The following is a 26871-nucleotide window of genomic DNA, read 5'->3' as shown; positions in this document are numbered from 1 at the left end:
TTAAAGTACTAATATTACTGAGATCGAGTCAGGTTTTGTAGAGAGCTCTCTGTTCCTGCCTTATCTAAGTAGTGGCATATTAGATGATGATGATTTTGAAACCAAGTCCTCTTCCATCAAATTTAAGCATAAATTCACATCTTAACTTGTGTCCCTCCAAAACAGGTTAATTCAAACTGACTGGCAGTCATTAACATTCAGTCCCTACTGTCACAGGCATTATCATTATCCAGCAATAGATCTGTCATAATCAAAGTCTTCCTTGAAAATGGACAGTAGAGTCTGATGAGTAATACCCTGGCTGCAAACAATTCCATGGGAGATTTTGCTAAGTATTGTTTTGGAAATGAAGTTTTTTCATAATCTTGCACTGAATGCACATCCCTGGAGACTGTGTTTGAAAAATAAGTTCTAATGAAGCAACAGCTTCATTGCCTCTTGCTTGGAGCAGCACTGAATACTAACCTTGGGACAATATTTCTGTGATTTTTGGATGAAGATGCAAGTTGTATAATGGAGGAAGGTTTGTCCAGGAGGCTGAGTATGCCCTGTACAGATTTAAAATATAATAAAGGTGCAAAAAGATATAAAAAATCAGAAAACTCCCAGACCTCACTGATACTTGCCATGTATCCTCCAGCAGCTAATATAATGCTGGTGCAAAAATAGGCTGGTGCATTGTTCAGCTCATATATTCAGGTATATAGAGGTAGTGTCATAATAACTGAGTTTTCCAGCTTACTGGTTTCAGCTAAATCTTGTGTTTGCAGGGAAAAAGAAAAAGAAAAGAAAAGAAAAAAGAAAGTGTCTCCATAGTCTCAATCCTGGTGCACAGGCCTGATGCAAACCTTTTCAGACAATGCGAAGGCATTTGTTTCCAAGAGTATTTGATGTTGACTGAATTGGATAAAAAATCCTTGACACAGCCGAGGTCACTGCTCTCAGCCTGAGTGAATTTCAAATAGATTCAGAAGAAGTCATAGTGTGGCATACAACAGCCTGGTTCTGCCCGGACATATCATGCATCAGGACTGCTCCCATTTGTGTGTCTCCTGCTATGTGAGGTCAATGATCAAGAGCTGCAAATAATCTTAATCTGTATGTTCTTTCAAGTTTCAGTACTGTGCATCTCCAACACTGCTGCTTGCATTTTCTTCTCCATCTGGGAGAAGGAAGTATTCTGCTTGGTGCCCAGTTTTGGTTCACTGTACACACGTGGCATCCTCCTCCATGGAGGCATGACAATGTCATTCCCACTGCACTCCAGTAGTCTTGGTGGCTTTATTAAGGGCATTTGGGCACTTAGTGCAATGAATGACCTATTATCCTGCACAAATCCTTTCGTCATTCTTCCAATTTCCCCTGCATTCCCACTGCATGCTCAGTTTTGTGAATTATCCCTATGCTGCAGCCACATTCAGCAGTGTCAGCAGTGGCTTCATATTCAATAGTAGACGAAACTGGGCCAGTGATTAACTAAAGCTTTTAGGATTGCTTTTAGGATTGCATTTAGGATTGAAAGTTCGAAGTGTGTACATCAGAGATGAATTTGTCCTTCATTTTCATATTTAAAAATAATAGGAAGGACTGAATATTAAGGCTAAAGATGATAAGAAACTTTACATCATATGAGGATTTTCTAGTCAACTTTGAATCTAGAAAGGACATAAAATCTGAAATCTAAAATGTAGACGTATATTTTTACGTAGTCTTAGCAGACAAACCAGTACAAAATATATTTGAAGGGATAGGAGTTGTCCAATTATCACCCATGTTTCTACTGAAACTCTTAGGATGTGAAGCTGGTTGGAGCTGTTCAACTAAAATGTTCCACTTTTGAGAACTGTGAAGCTTCATTTCATTTAAAATTTCCATGGACAAGATGTGAGTCTAGACAGAATGCCCTTAGGGTGGCCCAGGAAGATACCAAACAATACATTTAAAAACACATATGTCATTATATTCATATTTTTACAATACAGAAATAATTGTTTCTTGGGGAACCTTTCTGTTTGCAAATATGATTGATACTTTGAGCATATTTTTCTGTTTCAGGATGAGGAAAAAATACTAAAACTTTTCTAGTCGAGCAACATCATTTTTCATTAAATACCTCACTATCAGCATGATACAAAGTTCCAGTTCTTGATTATATGCTATGGAGTGGATTTCAGCAGCAGAAGAATTTTTTTTTTTTTTTTTTTACCACAGTGAATGCCAATGTCTTGGTGCTAAAGATTACTGCTCGTTGTTCTGTTATAAATTTAACAGCTAAATGGTGGATATGCCATCTGAGATGACTGACATGCATGAGAAATAATGTCTTTGTATATGTTATAGAAAAGTCTTATTCACTGTAAGGTGAGGAAGCCTCTTTCCCTGGCTGTGCCAAGGAGCCACATTTTACAGCCCCTTTCATGTATATCCCAGGTGCCTTTTTTTTAAACCTGTTAGGATCTTTATACTTCACACTGTATTAGAGGCTGTATTAGAACCTCATTTCTTTGATCAATGAACACTTTTTTTCTATTTCCAGCTTAATCTTTTTTTTTCCTGCCAAATTTATATCCACAGGCTCTTGTTCCAACATGCTCCTTCCACTTAAATAGCTATTCTCTATTCCAAATATTTCCTCCCCTGATGCATTTTGTTTGTAGTATTCATATTTCCTCTCAACATTCATTTAAGCCGATTAAGCAAGCCCAGCTCTTGGAGATTTTTCTTGCAAGACAATCTTTCTGTTGCCCATGCCATTCAATAGGTTGTCTCTGCATCTGTTCAGATTATCAATGTAAAGACAGGGCAGAGGCTGCTCCTGTGCAGAAAGACCTCTGCTCGCTCCTGGCTGGCCTCAAACCTGTCCTAGGGTAGCCAGATCCAAATCTGAGATCTGACTTCATGCCAAGTTATTTCTTGCAATTTTTTGATAAGATGGAGAACAAATATGCTGATTAATATTCAGCTGGATTTTTGTGACATAGCCACACACCCACTCAGAACTGGACCGAACCAAAAAATGTATTTTCCACCAGATTATAGGAATGAGCCCTTTTGCAATTTGAGGCTACAAATGCGTACTCCCTGCTGCTATTTCTCAAGACATTTCTTTGTACACTTTGAAGACAGTCAGTCTCCCTGTTGCCTACAGAGGGACCCTCACTGCTCTCTGGTTAAGCAGGGCAAGCCTAGGCCTTCCTATTGTAATTTTCCACTTGAAAGAGGAAACCATTTTCCTTCTTACAAGGGTTCTTTAAGTATAGATTGTTTTCCCAGTTATATATATATCAGTACTTCTGTCTCTGACCTTAGGCAGAAACTGGAACTGCGGAAATATTTGAAAACAAAACGAAGGACGTGTATGTGTGTAGCATTAACCTTTAAGAGGTGCTATTAGAATTTTTAAGTGAAGTCTCAAAAGTATTTAATTGGAACCTCTTTTTTCTGTTCCCACTTGCTGCCTTAGGCAAAGCTAACACTCTCGGTGTTATACGAATGTCTAAAAAGCTCAGCCATTGCATTTATTTACAAGTCTGTGTTAAGCTGATTGCCCTTCTTTAGTGCAGCTCAGGAATTATACACCTCATCTGATCCTGATGGTAGATCGGTACACTGCCAGCGATGACATCGTTTACTTCAATGCTTCTATTAATGATAAATTTAGCCAGCTAAAAGGATGAGGCATATGCCCTCAGGTTGATGCTAAATTGAAATTACCACTTAGCCTGCAATGAATTGCCTACGTTTTGATTAATAGGCTAAATTCCAAAGCTGACCTTTTCAAAATTACTGAATTACTAAATCTTGAGACAGACAACAGACTTCCTCTTACAAGGAGAAGTGTATTATGCAAACATGTAGGGTCACCTAGAGAAGAATCCAGCTTTCGATACCTTGTAACCCATACACACAGGTGTTAGCCAAGGTGTTGTGTCAATCCATAACAGTGGTTGATCACTTCAGGATAGCACTGCTCCATTGCTGCAACACTTGTTAGTGCTGCAGTCATATGGAATGATGGTCTGGAGCTGTAGCAAGTGTTTCTGCAAACACTGGTAGTTTCAGCAAATGGTAGAGACATGTAAATTGGTGTTACTTTCTATTTCTAGAAAAGCCCACCCTGAGTTCTGCACTCTTATGCTTAGATTACAATGATACCCATGCTAGCTTAAGTATCTCTAGAAAATGTTGCAGTGCAGATATATCCTCAGTCAGATTAGTGGTCTCTGCCTGTTGCTGTTGAAGCCAATAGCACAATATGGTGAGGGAGGTTCAAGCCACCAGGTACCAAATAAAAGCACTTTGGATAGGTACTCTGTAGCATTCACAGAATCGCAGAACAGCTGAGGTTGGAAGGGGCATCTGGAGATTGTCTAGTCCGAACCTCCAACTCCGAGCAGGATCAGCTAAAGCAGGTTACTCAGGGCTGTGTCCAGGTGGGTCTTTAATATTTCCAGGGATGGAGACTCCACAGCCTCTCTGGGCAAGCTGTTCCAGTTTTGACTGCAGTAATTTTTTTTTTTTATCTTATGTGCAAGTGGAAAACTGCAGATTGTTTTAGCATTTCCACATACAAAAGAATGTCTGCAGAGAAACTATTTTCATGGCCTGTATACTTTCATAGAAGATAAATGAATGAGAGAGACAAGAGGAAGAAGAAATGGTCAATAAATTAATATATAATGAGCCTCACTGGCATTAACAGCGAGGCTAATATACATTATAGAACTGGCGTATTCAGTTTAAAAAACTAGCTTCTCTGGCACTGATGAGCTCTGGGATCAAGGTGGTGTAAAGGACAAAACAACACAGTATGATAGAGATAGAGCTAAAAATAGATATCCATATCTCACATAGTTTCATGCATGTTCCCAGTTTTGGCCACAACTGAAGAGCTCTGGAGACCATGAAGAACTCTGAGGATGAATAAATATTGAGTGACTACTTTCAAAACTGGCTATGCCTGAAGGAAGCTGAGGTATGTTCATGATGAAATTGCAAACCAAGGTAAAAGTCGTCTAAGTCTGCTGTGAGGGTTGAAAGAAAAGATGGATTTTCATTCCCAAAGAAGAATGAAAGATCTGGAGGAAGAAAGGCTCCACTGGCCTTGGTGTACAGAGGGGATTAAATGGAAGGGATCAATGGGCAGGGCTCAGTTTTCATTTTTATCATCATTATTTAAAAAATTGAGGCTTTTAAAAAAAAAAAAACCTAAAAATTCCTGTCATCAGATGGAACAAAATAAAATGAGGTGGGGTTAGGTAGCTAACAAAAGTTGTAGGTGAAAGAGGGAGGCTGGTGAAGAGAGTGAGGAGTTGCAGCAGCTCTTGGGCTGCTCACAAGCAGGGTTGCTGCTGCACCAAGGATGCTGCATATCCCAGTGGGACAGGTGAGACAGCCCTGGGACCCGACAGCACCCAGCTGTGAGTGGGGTCTCGGGGGTTCTGGGGGTGGGAAACAACCAGCTGCCTTTGCAGTTTCTTTATCAAGAAAGAAGATGGGAGGAAGGAACTACAGGATTGTTGTATAGAAATAAAAGGATAGTTCCTTATTTTATGTTATTGCATTTATCTCCTGTCTCCTTTTTTCACTTCCCTCAGGATGATGCTGTTCTCCTAAGTCAGTGAGTGTCTGGAGGAGGGAAATGTTGCTCACTGAATGTGCAGAGACTTCCATTTTTCCAGGTTTCTAAGTGAAGGCTCAGGCTAGTATACGTTAGCAGCCCTTAGAAACTGAACCCAGCTCTGGTTGCTGCCGTCAGTGCCTATCAGAATGGCTACACTCCACCAAACAGACTGTTTCTCAGGAATCTTTCTTCCAGATTTACAATGTCATTCAGGGCTAAAGTTGGACACAGGTTTTCACTGAAAGCTTTTTTCTTTTTTTTTCCTCATTGTCAAAATACATGAAGTGAGACTGACCAAAACAGCTCATGAAATTATGTTTAATTCAGCCCAAAGTTGTTCCAAAGAGTTCTTTTTCCTAGTGTACCTTTGAGAAGAAGTTCTTCCAAAAATCACAATACATCATTTCAACATTTTCAAAATTAAACACTTTGATTTTTTTGAAAACACCAGAAGACTCCTGCTCCACGAAATAAAACAAAAAAACAGAAAGCAAAAATTCTTTTCACACAGCTTTCTTCCAAGCCTCCACTTCAGCAAGTGAAGGAGGATAAGGTCAATCATTTTCATTATGCTGTACATTGTTGACATCATTGGATACATCCATGCCAAATACCAAGTTGCATTTTCATCTGTAATTCACTGTGATTCACCAGTCTCTGCTTTTAGGCACCATCTATTGTTACTCAGATTTCTTTTAGAAAAGTGATTTCCACTTTAGAAGAGGTGATTTTCATTCCGTCTGGATAAGGACTTACCGAAAGAGCTTAGGTACAGCTGCGACTCTAATGGTGCTCCCAGTATGTGTTGAACCATCAGGAGTGTCTGGTAAAATGCTTCCGAGTTTAGTCCGCAGTCAGGATGGAAATAGACCTAGGGAAAGTGGGGTCATCCTGGTTTTTCAAAGCCTCATTTGTGTAGGTTTGGATTTGCAAAAGCTAAAATCGATCAAGAATTCAAACAGTTTCTGTAGTGTCCAAGGTGCTCTCTCTGAATGTCCAACATGCTGCAGCCCCAGCTCTGTAAGCAGCCGCTTCCCCTGAGCAGATTTGCATATCCCATTTCAATATTTCTTCTCCACCCACACCTCCTACATTTATTTCAGTTCCTGGCACACCTGCTGCCTTTGTGTGCAGCTAGGCTGTATCTGCATCTACAAGCAGTGCAGACCATTAGGAGCAGATTTATAGAGTGAAATGGTTGGTGCTGAGGATGCAGTGGCCTCCACATTTGCATTTCAGAGGGTTTTACTTTGGTCTAGTCCTAGTCTGGTCCTGGGGAATGCACACGGTCGGAGCATGTTAGCTGCATTTCTGTAGTGCATTTTTCTAGCTTAGTTTCACCCAGAAAAAAATCCCATTTGGGTGCTGTCACACCCCTTTGCAGCATATGATAACTAAAATGCTAGTGTAGATGCCTCACCCCAGAAGCCTCCCTAGCACTCCCCCTTCCTGGAAGAAGAATCAAGACTAAAAACAAGCCTTGTTTTTCTACACCAAAGCACTGCAGTATTTGGGCTAGTTTTTAGCTAGTAGAAAGCCAAATTTGATGATCTATTTCTGAATACAGAGAGGCCTGAGTATGCAGTACTGAAGCTGTATTTGCTGCTGTAAGCCTTGTAGTTGTCACATACCTCTCATTAAGGTAGGAGCTGCGGCTTGTTGGAAAAAGCTCTTGATGCATGCACTCTAGACAGGACTGTTCACAGTTCAAATGATATTTGCCATTAGGCCAGTTGTGCAAAGAATCACAATAAGGAAAAAAAAATGCATCAGGAGATAGATTAGAAAGTCACCATCAAAGGCAGATAATTAGGCAGAATTGTGCAGTCAGTTTTATGTAAGGATCATTCTCTAGTCTTTGCTCTTCTTAAAAATCAGAGCTCTTTGCGGGGGGGGGGGGGAGGGGGGAGGGAATTTAGTAAGCAGTTTGTGCTATTCCTGCCACATTCGCAGAAACTTTGGCATAGTATAGAATATACTGCTCCTTCCATATTTTCAGATCTCATGCAAATTTTACCAAGGACTGTGGTCCTGTGCTGAGCAGGAAATAGATACCCCTAGGCCTGTCACCAGCTGACAAGAAAATACTTTATTTCCAGGTCAGATGCTATGCTTAGAGAGAGAGAAAAAAGTCCTATACCTTATACTGTTATGCAGAGCAATGTTATTCATCAATTAAGTCAATGAAAGAGAAGAAACATGGAAGAGTGGCCATGCACCGTAATTGGGCTGGCTTTGTCCTGGGGTGAACTGCACTTGATCTGGGGGGGCTGTGACTCCTTGTCCATGTGACAGCCCTGGTAACTGTCAGTCTGCTCAGAACCCACAGGGCGAAGGCAAAAATCCCCAGCGCGAAATCCCCGGGATTATCTTATTCCTTCAACAGGGATAGGTCTTTGGTATCAGTGGTGAGGAGCACTTCATGGATGTCATTTATCTCATTCAAACAGGCTTAAAAAAAAGCCAAGTGACTCATCCCCCAGGAGCATCTATTTCTCACTAGTGGCTCCAGAAGAAGGCTAGTGTTTGATTTATACTAGGTGCCCCACATTTCCAGGGGTAATGCTAGGACTGATCCTCCCCGATCCCCAGAAGTAATGGGGATGGATGCACTTTACCAAACCACAAGAATCTTCTAACACTTGTCTTCGGTGCTAATTTGTGAAGCTTTTTCTTTTTTGTTTGTTTGTCTGATGAGGCTCATCAGAGGCTGCCAGCTCCTTCTGCACAGACTGCTGAGCAGGCTTTCAGCTGTGCTGGCAAGGCTAGATTTCAGCCAGCACATCACGCAGAAACGGAGACCGGATGTTTACTTCCTTTCATGATGGCTTTGCTTTGTCTAGTTGATTGTGGACTTGATTTTTACAAGTGCTGTAAAAAAAGCATTCTTGATCTCAGCTGGATTCTTGCAGCTGTGGGGAGGGGAGAAGGCAGGGAAGCAAAGACTCCATGTTTTCAAGAGCAAAAAAGCTCCTACTCCATAATTTGTGCTGATTGCTGTCTGATACTTAAAGAAGGAGTTAATTAAGGTTCAAACTCCATTTGTTTCCTTTCACGCTACAGCACAGCTATTTTTATTTTGTTGTCAACCTGTTTAGTGTCCCATATGCGCTTGCATTAAAGGTACACCTCATTGAGTTTCCTAGGAGGAGGCCAAGGCCTCTGTCTTTCATACTGAAAAGTATGGTTTTGGCTTTAAGGTAATAATTGCTTGGCTTTAAGGTTTTAATGTCAAGCACTCAAAAAGTAAGGAATATATGGTTCCCAGTTACCCCATCTCATTTCTAGGGGAAATAGGTGCATGCACAAACACAGAGCACACAAGTATTCCACTACAGAGGAAAAACTTATACACACACATGCATACAGATGCACTCACTAAGTCTCTCATAGCGGTTTCCTGGAAAGCAAAGGGATGTCAAAATTTGACATCAGTTCTGAATTTTGGAGGACAGAGTGTTTCCATGGTGAGAAACCTTTAAACTTCAGCTTCCTCCCACCCCTTTCTCTCCCACACTCCCTCTGCAAATTCTTGCACCAGTTTCTAACTTGTGCCATGATCTCCATCCTTTTTTTCTGTTTCTGTCCATTCCCTCCCTTCCCCTGGCCTGCACCTGCCCTTGTGTCCCAGTCCCATCCTTTGTGTCCTGCTCCTCATTCCAGTTCCCACCATGCACCATCTCTGTTTCTCCTCATTGTCAGGCTACCAGCTGCAGGCAGCATGGAAATCACAGGAGAGGCAGTTTTCCCATGTCACTTTGGGAGCCTTTCACGTGGAAAGCTCCAGCAGGAGAAATAACTGCAAAGGAAAGTCATGCTTTTCTCTAGGATACTCAGTATAGAGTAAATTCAGCCATTATATAGGGACAAACCATTGGCAGCCCACTCATATTTTCAGCATTAAATTCCTGCCTGGTAGGGATGACAATCAAAATAACAACTCTCGAGGCCTAAAACCTGGTGAACCTTGCTAGGTTTGTCAGCAAAATGGTAAAACTCATGTTCTCACTACTAAACAGGACCCTCCCACACATACATCCCCCCCGAATTTTGAATCCTGCAAGAATTCTTAGCACAACTGTTATACCATTTGGTTTAGTTTCATTTTCAGATAGGCAAAATTGTTCTCTCTTTCCTTTGCAACCAGTTGAATTATTTCAACTCAGTCTTCTTTAAGAAAATCAGCTTGAGGGGCAGGCTTGTGCAGGCACAAGGAAATGTTGGCAGAAACTACTAATGTCTGGCAATTGTGAGTACTGGAAAGCAGGGTCCTTTTGTTAGCATCTTTAACAGTGGTCGTGGCTCCTCGCATGCCCTATCACAAGGTTTAGTCAAACCCTGATCTACCTGAAACCACCTGATTGCTCCCATATAAACTGCTTTTCTACAAAATAAATTAATCTCTCTCTCTTGCTCCTATACTGAAAGGAGAAAAAACCTAGATCAAATAAGGAGATAGAGCAACATCTTCTGAGCCTCTTTGGAGAAAAGATATAGATAATATACCTGGTTCCACCTCATGTGGAGGAGCAAAGAAACCGCAGATTCTCTGAAATTTGGATTTCACCGCATGGCAGCTGATGCTGTCTTCTGAAAAAGGAGGTTTCCAGGAAATATAGTAAAGCAAAACTAGAACATAAATAGAAATCATTAAAAAGATAAATCTTATGGCATTCAAAATGCCAATACATTAAATTTTCAATTTAATCAAACTCATGCATCATTTAACTCCATTTGAAGAAAAAATATTGGGAAATGAAATCACAGCAGTGTCTTCTGATACAGTTTGTCTAAAAGAATTGAATAATATTCACTCTCTCTAGACATCCATTTGTTTTAAACAAGGCAACTTGGCCATCAGAGTTGTTGCATCTGAGGCTAAAGAGTGACATGGGATTGCTTGGTCACTATTAAAAATCCAGTTCGTGGAGATGTATGCATGTGCTTACAACAGCGTTTGGAGTCTAAAGGAGTGTATGGTTCTAAGACTAGCACTTCCTTTGGCATGGCCTGAATCCCTATTCAGCACCCTATTAAACACAACACCCAACACCCTATTAAACTCAATATATTTCTGCTGATTTCAGGAGCTGTAGTACTGGCTATAAATGAATTAACCTCAGAGCATTATTATGGCAAAGGTTAAGGCATGGGATTATTGTGATTAGAGGTCCATGTGCTCTGCTCCTCCAGTCCCACCTCCTTGCCACCTTGCTGCCAGGTCTTGTAAGCAAAGCTGCTCAGCAATTTGGGATGATATTTTGATGCTTTGATATGAAATAAGAAAAAAATGATAACTTTCCGTAAGACCTAACCTTAAGTCATGAAAAAGCAGAATAAAAGTGGCATTTCACATGAGCTCAAACTCTGCTAAACTGGAACACAAACAACTTTGGATTTTAAGTGGGAAGGATACACAAAAGACTCCTCTGTCTCCAAGTAGAATTTTTTATATTCTTACATGAAAAATAAAACAAATTATGCTTTTTTTACCTCCTGAAAATCATGTTCAAACATCTGTCCTCAATGTTTCACTGTACAAAAGTTATTTATTTATTTCATGTCTGACTGAGGCAAGCCATACTTACACAGTTGTACAGAAGCACTGTGCAGAGCTAACTGTCTCCATAAGTCTTCATTCCAGGTGCCAAAAAACTTACTGTGGGCTTTGTTTGTTTACCACTTATATAGAAAACTCTCATCTTTGCTTACTGCAACCAAAGCCAAAAGCCAGATGTATTTGATTCTGCCTGCTATCAGGGTAACTATCATGGCTTTGAAATTGTAATATCAGAAAACTCCCAACCACATGCCGAGCCTTTCCACAGTCAAGGAGAAAAAAAAAATACTTGGAAAAATTTTCTTTCTTACATATTCAGCTTAACAATAGGCTTGCAACCTATAAGCAACCAGTAAAACACAGATGATTGCTAGAAAACTCTTTTTCATTTTTTTTTTCAAGTTTTTCCCTCCAAGCCTGACTGCACACTACAAATGGCAAGCACAGCAATAGTATTAGTCAATGCAGAACTTCATGGTTCTGTCCTCCATCATTTAATTTAAAACTTGCTTTCATCCTTAGCAAATCTCTCAATTAAAACGCCAAACACTTTTTTGGGGGGGCCTAGCGTATCAGTTACTAGACAGATCCAAGGGGAGAGACACAGCCTTCTGTTAACAAAGAAATAATGGTTCATCTCAATCCCAATATATTAGTCACCCAGGAAAAGTTGCATTAAAAGGAACAAGTCCCCAGGGGATGAAACTCACAGCTTGCAGAGGTTCCACCCAAAATTTCAGATGCAACACGACAAAGTACCTGGACATCTAATTGCTTCTTTCTCTCAAGTTGTACCAAGATTGCTTTATACAGCTAAGTAATTACAATTATAATGTGTTCATTTTCAGGACTTTAAGGAAAAAATGAGATCATATAAGAATATATAAGAACATAAGAATAGCATATTCAATGGGAGTACTTATGTTCTTTAATGTTTTTGAAAGTTTGGATCTGATTTCTCACAGTATGTTTGCATTTGGAAGCTTTGTGGATCAAGGCACATGCTGAGGGAATTAGAAGATTTAACTGATATGAAAATTCAGGCAAGATACTTATTTCAGTCTGTGTGCTGGGGCTTTAATGTTTGTACATTGTCTAACACAGTGAGACCTAGATTATGCTCAAGGTCAGCAATAAGCAATATTGACAATTTTGAGCACTGACCAGAATTGAAGTTTAGTTTAAAAATACAAGTTGGAAAAAAAAAAAAAAAAAGGTTATTTTCATGTGTCCTCTTTTCTCAAGCATTCACATTTACAATCTTTTCCATGCATCAGTAAGAGCTAGAAACGGACCTTCTCATGCATAAAAAAGAGAAGCTGTGTTTTTCATGTTCAGGAGCTGGGACTGTAAGAAGGACATCAGAATAAATTCTAAAATTGGCAATGCTCCATTATCGAAATAATCAGAGACAGTTGGAATACTATCATGTTCTTTTGACTGCATAATCTCGATATTGAAACGATCTCTCTACATTGCTGCCTTTGAAAACTAAGCTTTAAATACTTGGAAAACAATAATCTAATATCATAATACAGCTTGCGAAGAGCCTGCATCTCCAGTGGAGATAAATATCTAGCATTAGTTTGATCTATCACAAGATCTTGCAGTATTTAGGAAATTCTCTCGGATCATCATTGCACACACCTTCTATAGTAAATCTTAAATTGTGACAAATAATGGCTTTTTTCAGTGGGTGCCCACTGTCTTCCATATCCGTTTGTCTTCCAAAATGTAACAGATTTTTTAATGCAGTAGGGAAAACAGTGGTTAATGAATGGTAGAAAGCATCATTTATCCTATTAAAGGCAAGTCTTTGTTTCCCGTTTCAGTGTTCTGTTAGACCTCGTTGATGCAGAAACAGCGTGATAAATATTTTATGAACGGGATCCAGTAAACACACAGCAGTAGGATGCTGCAGTGATTAAAGGAAGTGTTTAAAATTAGAGACAGATCCTAAGTCCAGTTACCATGAAGCAGTGCTAACTCACGCTGGAACAGGATGTTCAGCCCTCCCGGATAGTCCTGGCAGGTAAACCTTTACCCTCCCCTCTGTTCCTGAAAAGGTCTTTCAGATGTTCTTTTTCTTCTCGTTGTAGCTAGCTCAGGTCAGCTAAGCCACACGACTGACAGCACCAGAAACACCCCGATGCTCCCTACCAGCTTGAGCTGCAGGCCCCCACCCTGCTGAGATCCTGCCTGCAATCAGCTAGCAGCAGCAGCAGGTTTGCCACAGAGCACTGTTAAAATCCCTCCTGTCAGAAAAATCCCCTATAATTCCAGCCCCCTCCAAATCCTCCTGGTTAGAGCAGAAATCTGACAATTCCACCTGCCACCCCCTGCTTCCTTCACAACCTTCCTACCACGTTCAGCAAAGACTTTATGCTCAGAGACATGCCGGCACCAGCAAAGGCTGGCTGCTTCCTCCTAACCCAGTGAGACCTTCCTGCTAGTCACCCTTTGGTGAGTTGCTGCTAATTGCAGCAAAGAGCTTCTAGCCCAGACTCCTAAGGCTAAACAGGCCTCCCTGAGCACTGCAGTGCTGTCACCTGGCAGCAAAAAACAACTCTCCTTCCTGGCGTTGACAGCTGACAAAATGGAATAAAAAATAGGCAAGCCAAATTATGTTTAATGCAACTTTGCAAAAACAAATTCTTTCCCTAAAAGAAAAGAAAAAGAAAACAGAACTGTGGTTTTGGTGTGCAGTTGTAGTAGTACTTGGAAAAACATGGTGGCTGTGTCAATACCAGGATATATTCAAAACTGTGAAAAGTCAAAGAAACGTAAATACAAATGAAAGTTGCTAATAGCTAACCAAACAACAGAACAATCTAGTAAAAAACCTTGGGTGAGAAAAGCTGGACCAGTGGGTGCATTTGTTATATTATGGTATATTTGTTTACCATCATAGTGTCTGCTCTGTGGACTATTTGCTGACTTCTAAAGAAACACACACGTGCCTTCACAGAATGAGAAGTTATTTTTAATGCATATGCACTTTATTCAAAAATGAAGGCAAGCTGCAAAGCAGTGGAAGCAAAGTCCATTTTGTCATGACTTGATCACAGGGAGAAGGTCTGGAGTCACCCGGAGTTTAGAGATGGATTTGCCCTGTCTCTCTGAACCATACACTTCTGCTGAACAACGTTCCTCCTCTCTCCCTATCTGATGCCAGCTATGAGGCCCTAATTGCAGAGGTACTGACTGACAGGCAAGTGTAGAAAAATTCAAAATTTCTGTGAGTGGGGCTTTGATATTGATGCCAAGCACTGAAAACCTCATTGCGTGCTCTGATGCTTTTGGATGGTATTTTTGGTCTCACAGAAAGGCCATTCTTACATTTGTTCATTTTTTTCAGTGATCATATGATGTGTATATGGCTCAGTTTTCTGCAAGAGCACCTTAATTTGTTCAGTTTAAGCATTAACTTTTAGAGAGGGATGAATTATTTGCAGTTGAAATAGCACATAAATTGCATTCATTTTTTAGAAAACAATGTGGGTCCCAAATGGAGTTTTTGTTCTAACAAGAAAGTCAAGTATTCATGAGAAAGCTGAGTAGCCAGTGATGAAACTTAGGAAAATCTCAATCTGAAAACATTGCTACTGGTTTCTTAGTTGTTTTCTCTAGTGCACAGCATATGAAGTACACCCATATCATAAGGTCAGACCTCTGATATGGGTTAGCCATAAGAAAGAGCCTAAGTGGACACAATGACAATTAATGGTGCTGCCGATTGTTCATTGACATGTATCAAAGCAGTGAGTTAAGATGGATTAAAGAGATTCTTTAATAGAACCTCAGAGATCAAGACACTCTTGGATCAGAAAAGGCAGAAGGATAGAGCGAAAATAGAAGCAAAATAATGAAAAGGTGGAGAGAGATTTTTATGTGCTTTGAGCATGAAAAGAAAGCCCAGGAAAAAAAAAAAAAACTGAAGTTTTTGCATCGGTTCTACATTGCTCATCCTTGGGAGCTGAGAGCTTATTCTCTATTATCATCACACTGTAGTCTGGGGAAGTGATATATTCACACTTCAAGCAATTAAATTAATCCATTTGTGCAATCATACTTTGTTTTCTTAACTGCACAATGCTATGAATTGGTATCAACCTAAATTACTTGGATCAACTCATTCATCTGTAAGGTGCACCAGCGTTCAATCCACTCCCTCTTCATGTTCTGTCCTGGTGTAGTTATATTATGAGACTACTTATACATTTTTGCTCAGCTAATGTTTGTTTTTTGAAATGTGTCTGGACATATGTGGTATGCCAATGTTTGCTGAACTTCATAGAGAAATGCAAAGATGAATTTATTACCTGGATAACTACGCTTTTTTTTTAAAAAAAGAAAAAACTGTTAGCTGTTCTTGCCTTGTACTTAAGCTAGTTAAAGCTGTAAATAAACATGCCATCCATCCAAACAGGTGGAGGGCCAGGGAGACTCTGTGTGGTGCCGAAGGACGTGTCTCCCAGAATGGACTGAACCTTGTGATTGCCTTAGGACACCATTTGCCATCCATTGAACTGTTAACAAAAACTCTAGAGATGGGCTGGACTGAAAACAACTTGGAGCTGCTGGCACTGACAATATGGACAGAAAACTTTGTAACTCCAAGCTGGAGCTGAATTTGGCTCCCAGGGTTTAAAATTTTACTTGTACAGTTGTTAAATTTACTTATTCAAAGCCATCAGACCCATGGCATTCATAAATACCTATCCCTATCTGCCTCCGTATCTCTCCAAACTATTGTTCTCAGCTAAGACTCTGTTATCCTTTAGAAAAGCCTTTTATATTTGGCTTCCATTAGGGTAAAGCTCAGCCAGACAAATAATAATGCTTAAACTACTTAAAATCTTGAAAGTGGTTTATGTGGCTTAAACCCTCAGAGCCACTTCTATAGTTCAACCTACTTTAAATGTTAAGAGTAGTTTAAACCACCTTTGGCTCACATGGCTTGAAGAAGCTCACATGTCCACTACACATAGTATAAGCCCAAGGTCATGTGAAAAGTTCACTTTTTCTTTATATCCACATCTCTGACATACCTTGTCAAACTTGCATCCCAGAGTAAAGTGATCATAAGAACATCAGTAGCCACATGGTGAAAAATGTTTAAAATTCTCAAATCATGTAGAACATAACTTTAAACAGATGTGTCTTGGAGGTGCTTTAAGAAACAAGTAAAGTCAGCAAGAGATCTTTGTCACCTGAGTATCTGCACTGGATAAAGGCTCTTGGTTTGAACCCCATATGTGTACCAGGAGGAAAAAAATGCTTAAAAAACTCATAACTTTTAATGTTGGACAGTACTGTTCAACATGCAGCTGAGTGAGATCTATAGAACAAGTAATGTTAGGAGCTTCTGTTTTCAACAAACACAGTGCAGAACTCAAAATTACTTGCTGGAACTTGTAGGGAAATTGTACTCAGAATCTTAGTTCCCAGGATTCCTTTTAACTGATTTTGCTCCTTTAAGAAAACGTTGGTCTTCAAGTTAAAATCCAATACAGGATGTTTCAGTCTGAATAGAGCTTGATGAAAGATGAAAGAAACTATAGAGAATTCATAAACAGAAATGTTGGGTGAGAGTATTCATTATTAGACTTCAAATCTTGTAGATGGCTTGTGTGTGTAAGTGTAACGGAGAGAGTGTTCATAAGATATGCTTCCTCTTTTATGTCATTTTATTATTGGTCCTGTTTATCTAATCTATGCTAGCTAATCTTAGCAGCTCCCAGGTGCTCCATATTTTTATCTTGTACCGTGTAATTTTTATCTTGTACCTTCAAAATAATACAAAGCCATCAGTTATGAAACCAAAACACAAATATATACATTCCAGCTCATAACTATTTCAGGGCATCTCCTGCCCCAGCATATTGGCTGATAGACTTCGTGAATGCAATGTCAGCTGCAGTTCTCGCAAGACAGCTTCCTTGTTCACAGTTTTTAATCGTGGATGTGAGTGACCATGTCCTTACTTTCAAGAACATTGGTGCTAGCCAATTGCCGCTACGTAGATGATGGCTCATGGGAGGAAGGGGAAGGAGTGGGGAAAGACAGAGGACAGAAAAATGGAAGTGTGCAGTTAAGCTGTTCCTTGTTTTCCTCCTGCATGCAAAGAGCAGCAGGAGAGCAGTGACAGAACATCTTTGTCTTCTTGAAGAATGATGCCATAGCCTAAGCAGCTGTTCCCTAGCCAAGGAACAGTTCAACCTCAGAATAAATCTGAATAAATCAAGGAATTCCCTCTTCTTGGAAACATATGCTATCCTTTTCTGCTTTCAGTTGAAATTTCTTTCCAGAAACCCTGGCTTTTCTGGGGGGTGCTTTACTTGGAGATCCTTTGCGTTCTTCCTGCCTGTGGAGTGTGAACTGCCATCATAGGTGATGGTCAAGGAGAACTCCAAATTGTCCTTATAACTATAGCAAGCCTCTCAGATACAGCAAACAAATTACCGTACAAAGGCAAGGGCTTCTGAGGTAAGGAGTATGTTCCTCATTAAACACTTTGAAAAAAGGCTGCTTCAAACTGGAATGCCTCTTACAAGGCCAGCTATGCTATTCCCTGTTATGGCTGGTACAGCTCCTCGAAAGTGAGTGGCTCTTCTTTATATTCTCTGTCTCTGTGGTATGGGAGGGAAATGCAAACCAATACACCCAAATTAATGAAGACCGCAGGCCTGGTGAAGAGATTACTCATGTCTTGTTCTTTCTGTTCTGAGAAGGAGTTTCGCCCTGGAGAAAGACAAGTGCCAGCTCTGCCCCTTTGTGTCCCCTAGGAGTGTGGCTCTGGAAGGCAGCTAGGACTTCACCAGATGACTCCAGTGGAGCATAGGTGGTCCCTCTGATCCATGCCACTCTGAACTGGAAGACATGGTAGAAACTTAGGGGTGGAAGGACACTTGCCAGAGACAGAGTCAATTTTCCTTCCTGTCCTGTACATCAGTGAGACAGGATCTTTGCTACTCAGTGTCATGATAATAAGCCTTAACTTGTTTTGTCTAAGTTAATAAAGATAATTGTGGCACCCAGCTTCATCAGATGTCTCACTGTGCATGCCTAGTATGCATCTTGTTACTATCTCTTGCCTGGAAGTGCACAGAAACCTTGGCTCTGTCTTTCCTTTTCTCTGTTTAGATGCCATCCTAGTAGCAGTTATGTCTTCAATTAGTAAAATAAACAGTGCTAGAGCCTCTTGCTTGGCTGTGAGGCCAGTGCCATGATCTGCTCGCATCTGTGGCATTCAACTGTCTCAGTCTTTGAAACAGGGCAGCTGTTTCAACCAGCCTATCAGGAATGGCCCCCAGCTTTGGCTGAATCCCATTTTGCACCTGGGAGTTTTTCTGGAGAGCCCTCCTTAGCCTGGGCCTGTTCTAGCAATGTGACAGCACAGATTACTGAAGTGGTACTTGGGCCTAGGCTTTGGCACTGTTGGATTTACTGATGCAGCTATAATGTCTAACTTTGACGATTATAATAAGCAGTTGGATATGGCCAATAGTTACCTATAACCTGTATGCACAGCTTGATGCTTCCATGTTTAATGGTATTATTATCAGCAATCCCCAGTGGCCCTCTGTGTACTCAGCCATTATAAGCCAGTAGCGAGAGTCCTCCCAGACTCCTATGAGTTTGCCATTCCCCTCTCCAGGTACCCCAAGCAGAAAGTTAATTTATAAAAAGCAAAGTCGCAGCAGAGCTTTGCAGTTGCATTTTATCTGTGCAGTACCTCAAGTGCATCAGTGCTTGGCTTACCAAGCGGGTATCTCACATGACTTGATAAAAGTCAGCCAAACCTGCCTGCTTCATATCAATAAATAGAGTAAAGCAGGAACAAGGTCTTCTTTTTCTCTCTCATTCCCTCTCCTGGGGACTCTTGAAGAACAGTTTAAGAATCACTTGAGCGTGGAATAACTGAAGTGCTACAGAGCTGCAGCCTCTTGCCTTGTGTGATATTTCAGTGCTGAGCTGTTGTACCTCCCTTCCAGCTGGTGCTTCCACCATTAGTACATGGTGGAAAGGCTTCACGACCTAACCACACAGCAGGACAGTCCTCAACATGCCACCAGCCAGGGCTCTAGTCTGCCCCTCCAGAGCCCTTAGCAGAGAAACTAAAATAAGTCAGAGATCCAGCTACGCTGTTGAAAGTTGGCTTTTCATACCCCCCCCCTTTTTTTTTTTTTTTTTTTGGTCAGCGTGACAAGAGAAAACAAAAAATAAAAGTATCCTTCATCCAGCTGACAAATTATATGATAGCTTAATTTAGCCTAAGCATGATATCACGATCAAAGCAAACCAGAGCAAACCAAAAAGACTTACATTTTCTAAAATTCATTAATCCTGTTAGTCTGTTTCGCCTCTCTAGATTATTATTATTCCATTTTCTCAATCAAAGAAGGGAGCGTGAGAGTATTTTTTTTCTTTTTTTCCAAGAAGACTGGTTTCATTGAGTGTATGTTATAAAGGCTACAAATACTTAATTAGAAAATGGAAATTCCACTGACTGACCAAATGCAATTAAGCTATCCAGCTCATATTTCAAAATACTGTGTGAATTGAAATAAGGCTCAGCTTTGTGGAAGCTGCCTCCCTCTGATGGACACTTCAGCTTTGGACAAAACAAAAAAGACACTTATTTCTTACTATTCACTCAGCTCTGCTATAAATACAGACAGTCAGCTGGAGTCATTGCCAAAGTTTAGGGAAGTAGAGGTGTTTTTCTGAAGCTGAAATGTATCAAAAATGTCACAGATGATGCAGGAGAAAGAGAGGAATGAATTTAGATGTGTTTTGCTCAAAGTCTTACATTCGTTCCTCTAGAGAATGAGATCCAAAATAGCCATTAGTATGAGTGGGAAGATGCCTAGAGGTAATCATTAGAAGATACTGTGAAAAGGAGTGTGTTTGAACTCTCAGGTTGTTCTGTTTTTTAGATGCTCAAGGCAGGACAAAAGGTCCCTGGGACCCTATACCTGGAGTTGTCTGCTGAGGGTGGACCCTTGCATCCATTATTTGAACGAATGGATCTTTCAAATGAAAGAAAGCATCTGTGTTTTCTCTACAAAGAAATATATGGCAAAACTAGGGTTTTTTTTTTTTTTTTTTTTTTTTTTGATAACCGTAGGTAGGGCATTCATAACCAGGTAACCTTATTCTTACTATACACAAGGAGTGGAAGACTGCCCAATTCAGATTTCTGTTCCCAGGAATATTTCTACTTCATTCATTTATTAATTTATATGTATTTTTATTTATTTATTTTTATTGCTTTCTATAAAATATTTGAAGTAGTCATGGGATTCAGGACCCTCTCCTTTCCCATCTGGTAGGAAATGCTGGTTCATGGATTTAGAGTTGTTCTACTTTTTTTTTCTGACTTAATGAGCCTTCTGGAACATGTTTCATGGGAACTTGAACCTGAGTTTTCCAGCAGAAGAAAGGTGAGGTTGAATTTATATATATATATATATATATATATATATATATATATATATATATAGCTTGAATTTTGTGAGCAGCTTGACCATCAGCTGAGATTATGTTGGCTGAATTTGGTCCTTAGTTGATCTAGGTACAGTAATGTCAAATTTCTGATGGTGACTGGGGTTAGCCAAAGACTGATATCTAAAGACTAACACCGGATTCATTTTACCAAGAAGCAGAATTGTGGGTACCTAAAGAACCTGCAGAGCAAATGTGGAGATTGCAACCAAATCAAAGTGTCTCCCTAGGTGAAGGGAAGGGGTTTTTTTGGATGAGAGTTTTGATTTTAAGTACCCGCGTCCATATAAATAACATTAAATTATCTGTACATCTTCCCAAAGTCCTTGATTGGCTGTAGATTTTATTTAAAATACAGTCAAGACTTTGGAGAGTAACTGAGTATCTGTGTGTGCCTCACCACTTCCCTCCTCTCAGCCCAGTTCCTCACAGATAACACGCCTTATAGACTGTACATTGGTTAAATCACTGGGACTGACACCATTTTCCTAGACTCAGAAAGTCAGACAAGATAAATTATAATGGTTAGCTCTTGTAGCACATAATGCTTTTCATCTGCAAAGCATGCAGCTAATATTATACAAAAACACAGTGATTTATGTAATAAAATTCTACTTCTAGACACTTTCCAAATCATTGTAGAAAAGACTATTAGCCAAAAGCCAATGAGGCATTGGCTCTGCCATTAAATGCTTTATAGGTGCTCTTCTAAACATATAACAGCAGCGTGTTGGATTTTTGAGGAAACTGTAGTTCCAACAGCCAAGAGAACATGTATTTTAGAGCATAGCTAATTTTGCCCTTGCTCTTGGATTTTTTAATTTTAGACATGCAATGCCCACTCAGTGCCTACCAACATATTTAAAAACAGAAATGCATTCAATTTATTGACTTTGCAAGTAGCTTGCAGTGTCTTTTTTTAATAAAAAAGATATCAATGAAAGAAAAATTACTTAGATATAAACATGATTCATTCATATTTAGGGCTCGACTCACTGGGGATACTCTCCCAATATATTATTTAGTTATGACAATTTATTAGTTACTTATAACACCTGCTCTAGTGATGAGAGACTGGCTGTGTGAATTGGGAATAAAAATAACTCACTAAATGTTGAGTCTAGGCCTAGACCTGTGGCCTTGAAGTAAAAAATCTTGCCTCTCTTCTTTGAGCTTCCCTGCTCTGCTGACTGGACTGAATTACCTGGATCGTTTGGCTCAAAGTCTAAGAGTGGTTTCATTTAATTTTAGCTCTACAATGCAGGAATTTTTATGCTCTTGCTTTCACTATACTCACTGGAGAGAGACAGATACTTGCAGGTGTGATGCCTCTGAGCTATTTTAGACTTCTCTTCTGGATTAGATGAATCCCATCAAAATGGACCAAAGGTACTCTGGTCAAATGTAAGCACGTGTATTAGAGACAACCATGTTTGGTCAGATGAGTCCCATCTGAAGTGAGTATAACTGCTAGAATACAGTGCCTATGTTCTGAATAATTATGGACTGCTTGTCCATAATAAATGCTTTTAAAATCTTCTGTAAAGAATTTTCAGACCATTTATACAGCCTCAAATATTTTGTCAAGGTTTTTTATGCTGGAACTAGCAGGTTTGGCAGACCTTGTCTATATTAGTAAAAATGCAATACTGAGACACGGGATCAAGTATCTCCCATGAGTGCCCACAGTGTTTGCCAGTGCAATTCCTGGGCCAGGATTGGCTCATACCAACTAAAACTCTCCCAGGCCTTACCTAGGCGTGGGGCAGGGGAATACTATCAGCCAGGGACTGGTCCTAATAAGCAGTTTCAACTGGAGAAAAGTGTTAGAGTTGTATGGAAACAGATTTGTAGAAATAAGCTCTTCCATGCTGTTTGACCTCAGTGCTAGAAAAAGGACCTTCACTAGTTTTATTTGATAGTATAAACACACACACAAAAGCTTGAAGGCATTGTTGAACACTTCAGCAGAAAAAGCCCAGGTGTCTGGCTATGAAATAAAATGGAAATTTGGCATTTGAACAAAATAAGGTGTTGATGTGGTAATAGGTCATTATGATTGTCTACAAAAAGGCTCTACTTCCTTTTTCTTGGTATGCTTTTACCTGCATAATGCAAGAATTGACATGGAATAGATGTATATTCTTTGAGGAAGAATCACCTACCAAATACTAATGAGTTTGGTGGAGGTATTGATTTTACTTTATAGACAACTTCTGAGGCATAACGAATGAGAAATTTGAGAGCAGGCTGAATCTTCTGATTGAATGTCAGTCACTATTCTTTGACGTGACATTCAGTGTCTGTGAAAACACAAAAATGCATATCGATCTTTATGAGTAAATAAAGGTGATTTTAAAAAATGATAATATGAATTGTTCCAGACAATGGCTCTTCATTGATGGGTAATTTTATCTTCTATATTTTGGGCTCATTACTGCGCATATTAATGAAGAGTGAGGAAGCTTTAAGGTTTAAATTTTAAATTTTCACTTAACTCATCACTTCTGGCACCTATGAAGATCTGATTTCCTGCCACCTGATTAATCATGGCTGGGTTACCAGGGCCAGATTTTCACAGGTATTTGACAGACATAGATTAGAGTTTCTTGGGAACTTTAAAAGCATTTAAATAAGCTAGGATCTGAACTCCTTGTGATTTCAATTCAAACCTGATTGAGCACTTTGGAAAAAAAATTCAGTTGGATGAGTCTGAAAATACCTTTACATACTTCAATATCTTTGTCTGTGAATGCTTTTATTTCACCGAGTGTTTACATATCTTTGAGGACTTAGGCCCAAGTTAACTGGGACCAGAGCTGATCTCAGCTCTCAAAACCTTCAAAAAAAAAAAAAAAAAAAAGAAAGAAAAAAGAAAAAGAAAAAGAAAAAGAAATCAGTAGATAAATGCATAATGCAGTGTCACAGAGCACATACCAAGTTGAAAAACTCAAGAGGCTTGATGAATACCTAGACAAGTTCTCCATGCTGCTGTGGCTAGATTTGAACCAGTACCCAAACTAGTTTGTTTAAAGTAACTCATTTAGCAACAGCAAGGTCTGCACTTGCACTTTTGTTAGTGGTGAACAAACAGTAGTATGCTGTAGCATCAGTAATACACAAAGAGCATGAGAAACAAGCAAAAGCACTCTGAATTATTAATGATTTACAACAATTATGGTCTAACAAAGAGAGCAGAGATAAAGTGGATCACTCTTATATTCAAAGATAAGAGAAAAAACATGAAACTGTGCATTTATCAGAAGCACTGACTCTGCTACTGAGACCAGTTTGACAATGAAAAATGATGTGCCATGAATTACAGAGTGTTTCATGTATGCGACTGTCCTGAATAGAAGCAGATGCAAAGGCATGTCGAAAGAGTGGGAAAATTAGCAGTTGAATTTGGCAGCATGTGAGGAAAGCAGGTCATATGCAAGCCATCATGACAGGACAAAGTAGTGCACAATTGGAAGGGGCTGGTGTGCGAAGGGTGGTTAAGAAGCTGAAAACTGGTTGATGGAGTAAGGAAACCCACAGAGGCACTCAGGGAAGAAAACAGGTCTGAAAAATGGGCACAGAGATGGCAGCAATATTGCTCTGAAGAGGCCAGGAGGTATGAGAGCAGCCTAGCAGAAAAAGGCTGCAACAACAGTACAGAAAATGAGGCCAGCACGTGAGCTTGTGGAGGGCGGCAGAAGTGAGATGATTAGAAATACTTTTGGTAGTTTTTTTTTCTTATGACAGTTTTTATCAAAGAACACTGCTCTGGTGCAAATTTTCTACAAAAACTTTCAGTTTTAACAGAAGCTCTAATATTGCCAAACATTTTCCTCCAAGTTAAATCTTTGGTTTTAGAAATGCCCTTATGCTTCCTCACAAGAGTAATAGTTTGAGTGATTCAAATCCATTTCTCCTCTATAGCATAGATCTTTTACTTAGACTACAACCTGGTGTGGTACCATGATGTTCGTACTTGCAGGGGTTACACCTCACAGGACTTGCAAGCTAGCCAACTAACTGAGCCCACGAAACAAGGACATGAGGCCACTGACCTATTCTTCACAGGGGGCACCCGCAGGAATAAAATTACCCTATTCCAGGGCATTCAGTTTTTCAACACTACATTAAAGATACACGTGGAGAACGGACATTTTGTGGCAAAGATAATTCCTCAAATATTTCTAGAAAAGAAACATGTAGGGTAAGAAATGACAAAGCATAAATGGGATGAGCTGTAAGGATGTTAGACATCATGAACTACTAGAATCAGTAGCAGCAAGCAAAGATGGATGGCGCTGTGGGAGGAGGAGGAGAAGGAGGAGGAAGTCACAGCAAGGCACCATTTCAGATGGTGGAGCTGGGTTCGCAGGAGGGAGTGTACAGCTGTAAGCAAAACATCATAACTGGAATGCAGTGCAACGTGCAGGAGCTTTTTACTTCTTCTTCACTTTCAGGAGCCTGATGAATCCATGCCTCCAAGGCATCTGATCAGAGGTAGAAAGAAGAGGATGAATAAAAGGAAAAGATAAGAAAAAAAGATACACTAAATTCCATTCATGGATAAAGATGGCTATATCCTCCTGCACTGACAAATCTGTTAGTGAAAACATTTTAATTCAGCCTAATCTGGTCGTAATTTTTCAGTACAGAATGAAAGTAATCACACAAAATATGGAAGTTTGCAGGGGCATCTGATTCCTGTCTTCCAGCTGTGTTACTGAGCTTAAGGCTGGTTACAGTCACAGAGGAAGCAAGGAACTTTGTTAAGCATTTATTACTTTTCTGCATAAAATATTGTGTCTTTTTTTTATAGTAGCTGGGTCTTGGTGCCTCAATCTGTCAGTGGGATTCCTTTCAACTCAAATCTTTATTTTATAAAGCTATTTTTCTACATAATTGTAGCTATAGGGTCTAGTCCTGTTTTCACACTGGGAAAATACAGTCAATTTCAATACAGTCAGTCGTGGTCAGACCTCTGTAAATGAGATTAGAATTGAACCTGCGTCAAGCACACTAGAGCTGGAAAAAGATTTATTTATATCGTTGAACTCTTCCGGTGAGGCTTTGTCCCATTGAAATGCGTTATCTGTTATACTTTGGCCAGCATGGCCAAACCAAACTTACTCTCAAAATTGCTGTCGCCGTTTGCAAGGTTTCTGGTTTTCTCCTTCAAGAAAAATTCATTCTAGAGCTTTTGCTGAATTGGGGACTTTATAGAGAGTCAAAGAGACAATTCTGTCAGGACCATGAAGACCTGAACTGACTCCTTTGGTGAAAGGCCTAGGCTGTGTTTCAATGGGACAAGTGCGTGTTCTTGAGTTCTTCCAGGCTGCTTTGAGTTTGAAGCTGCCCTCTCTTTTATTGCCATTCATGCATTGACTAGAAAAAGTATTACATGACTAAGCTTTCAGGTGATTCTTGTTTGTGGGATGAGTCAGGGAAGAACCCACTGCTCTCCTCACTTCAGGCTTGTGCCTGGACTGTAGGGTTTCTTCTGATCGCCACTCAGTTTAGTAAGTAAAATAATCTCATTTCTTTAGCACTAAGCAGCAAAAGGATGTAGTAAAAATAGCTGCTCTTACCCACAGAGGGGAGTATCCTCATCTCTCCAAAAGCTTAAAACATATTTGGAGAACTATTCTTGCAAACTTCCAGCCCCGATCCCAAATGTTTCTAAGCAAAATGGATAACAACATGGTTTTAAATAGGCAGCTGTGCTTGGCAACTACTTCTATGGAGAATCCCCAGGAGCAGTGTCTCTTTTGCCAGTCCTGTTTATGAATTTTCTTGTTTGACCTTGAATATTTCTGCTCCATCTCGTATGGAGGTAGCTGTTTTTGTGCCTCCCATCATTTAGCCAGGAGGGTCAAGCTCAAACTTCTACAATAAATGTCTAAAGTATTTAGAAACTATAAGTACATAAATGTCCAGGGAAATACAGGGGGGATTGATAGTTTTAAAGCTTCCTAGGCATTTAAATGTCTTTGGGAATCTGAAAGCAGGCTTTTTAATTCTTTTTTCAGTTAGTCTACATTGTCATTTACTACTTTTCCTTGGCTTTCCCTCTGGTCCTTGCATTTCTTGAGGTCTCTGTGGTGCTTAGTGGTTGATCCTGTCTCTCCACACATGCAAATATCCTGTTCCTATGGGTCTCTCTGCATTGTTTGCAGGTCTC

The 26871-nt window shown here is 39.9% G+C and overlaps 1 long non-coding RNA gene across 5 annotated transcripts in view; it reads left to right on the top strand.

The window, feature by feature from the left end:
* LOC112988298 (uncharacterized) overlaps positions 1-18229 on the top strand; it is a 43446-nt gene extending 25217 nt beyond the window's left edge. The window contains exons 3-7 of one of the 5 annotated variants that reach the window (XR_010388164.1): positions 4873-4975; positions 5598-5620; positions 13016-13215; positions 14252-14394; positions 15613-18229. This is a non-coding gene — a long non-coding RNA (uncharacterized LOC112988298). Of the gene's footprint in view, positions 1-4872; positions 4976-5597; positions 6177-13015; positions 13216-14094; positions 14395-15612 lie in introns of all 5 variants that reach the window. The other 4 variants (XR_003260498.2, XR_010388163.1, XR_010388166.1 and 1 more) reach the window with 4 other exon arrangements.
* Positions 18230-26871: the final 8642 nt, after the last annotated feature.

The sequence above is a fragment of the Dromaius novaehollandiae genome, chromosome 3 (genome assembly GCF_036370855.1).
Source record: "Dromaius novaehollandiae isolate bDroNov1 chromosome 3, bDroNov1.hap1, whole genome shotgun sequence".
Taxonomy (NCBI): domain Eukaryota; kingdom Metazoa; phylum Chordata; class Aves; order Casuariiformes; family Dromaiidae; genus Dromaius; species Dromaius novaehollandiae.
The sequence above is the reverse complement of the archived record's forward strand: the minus strand, read 5'-3'. Positions and strand labels throughout refer to the sequence as shown.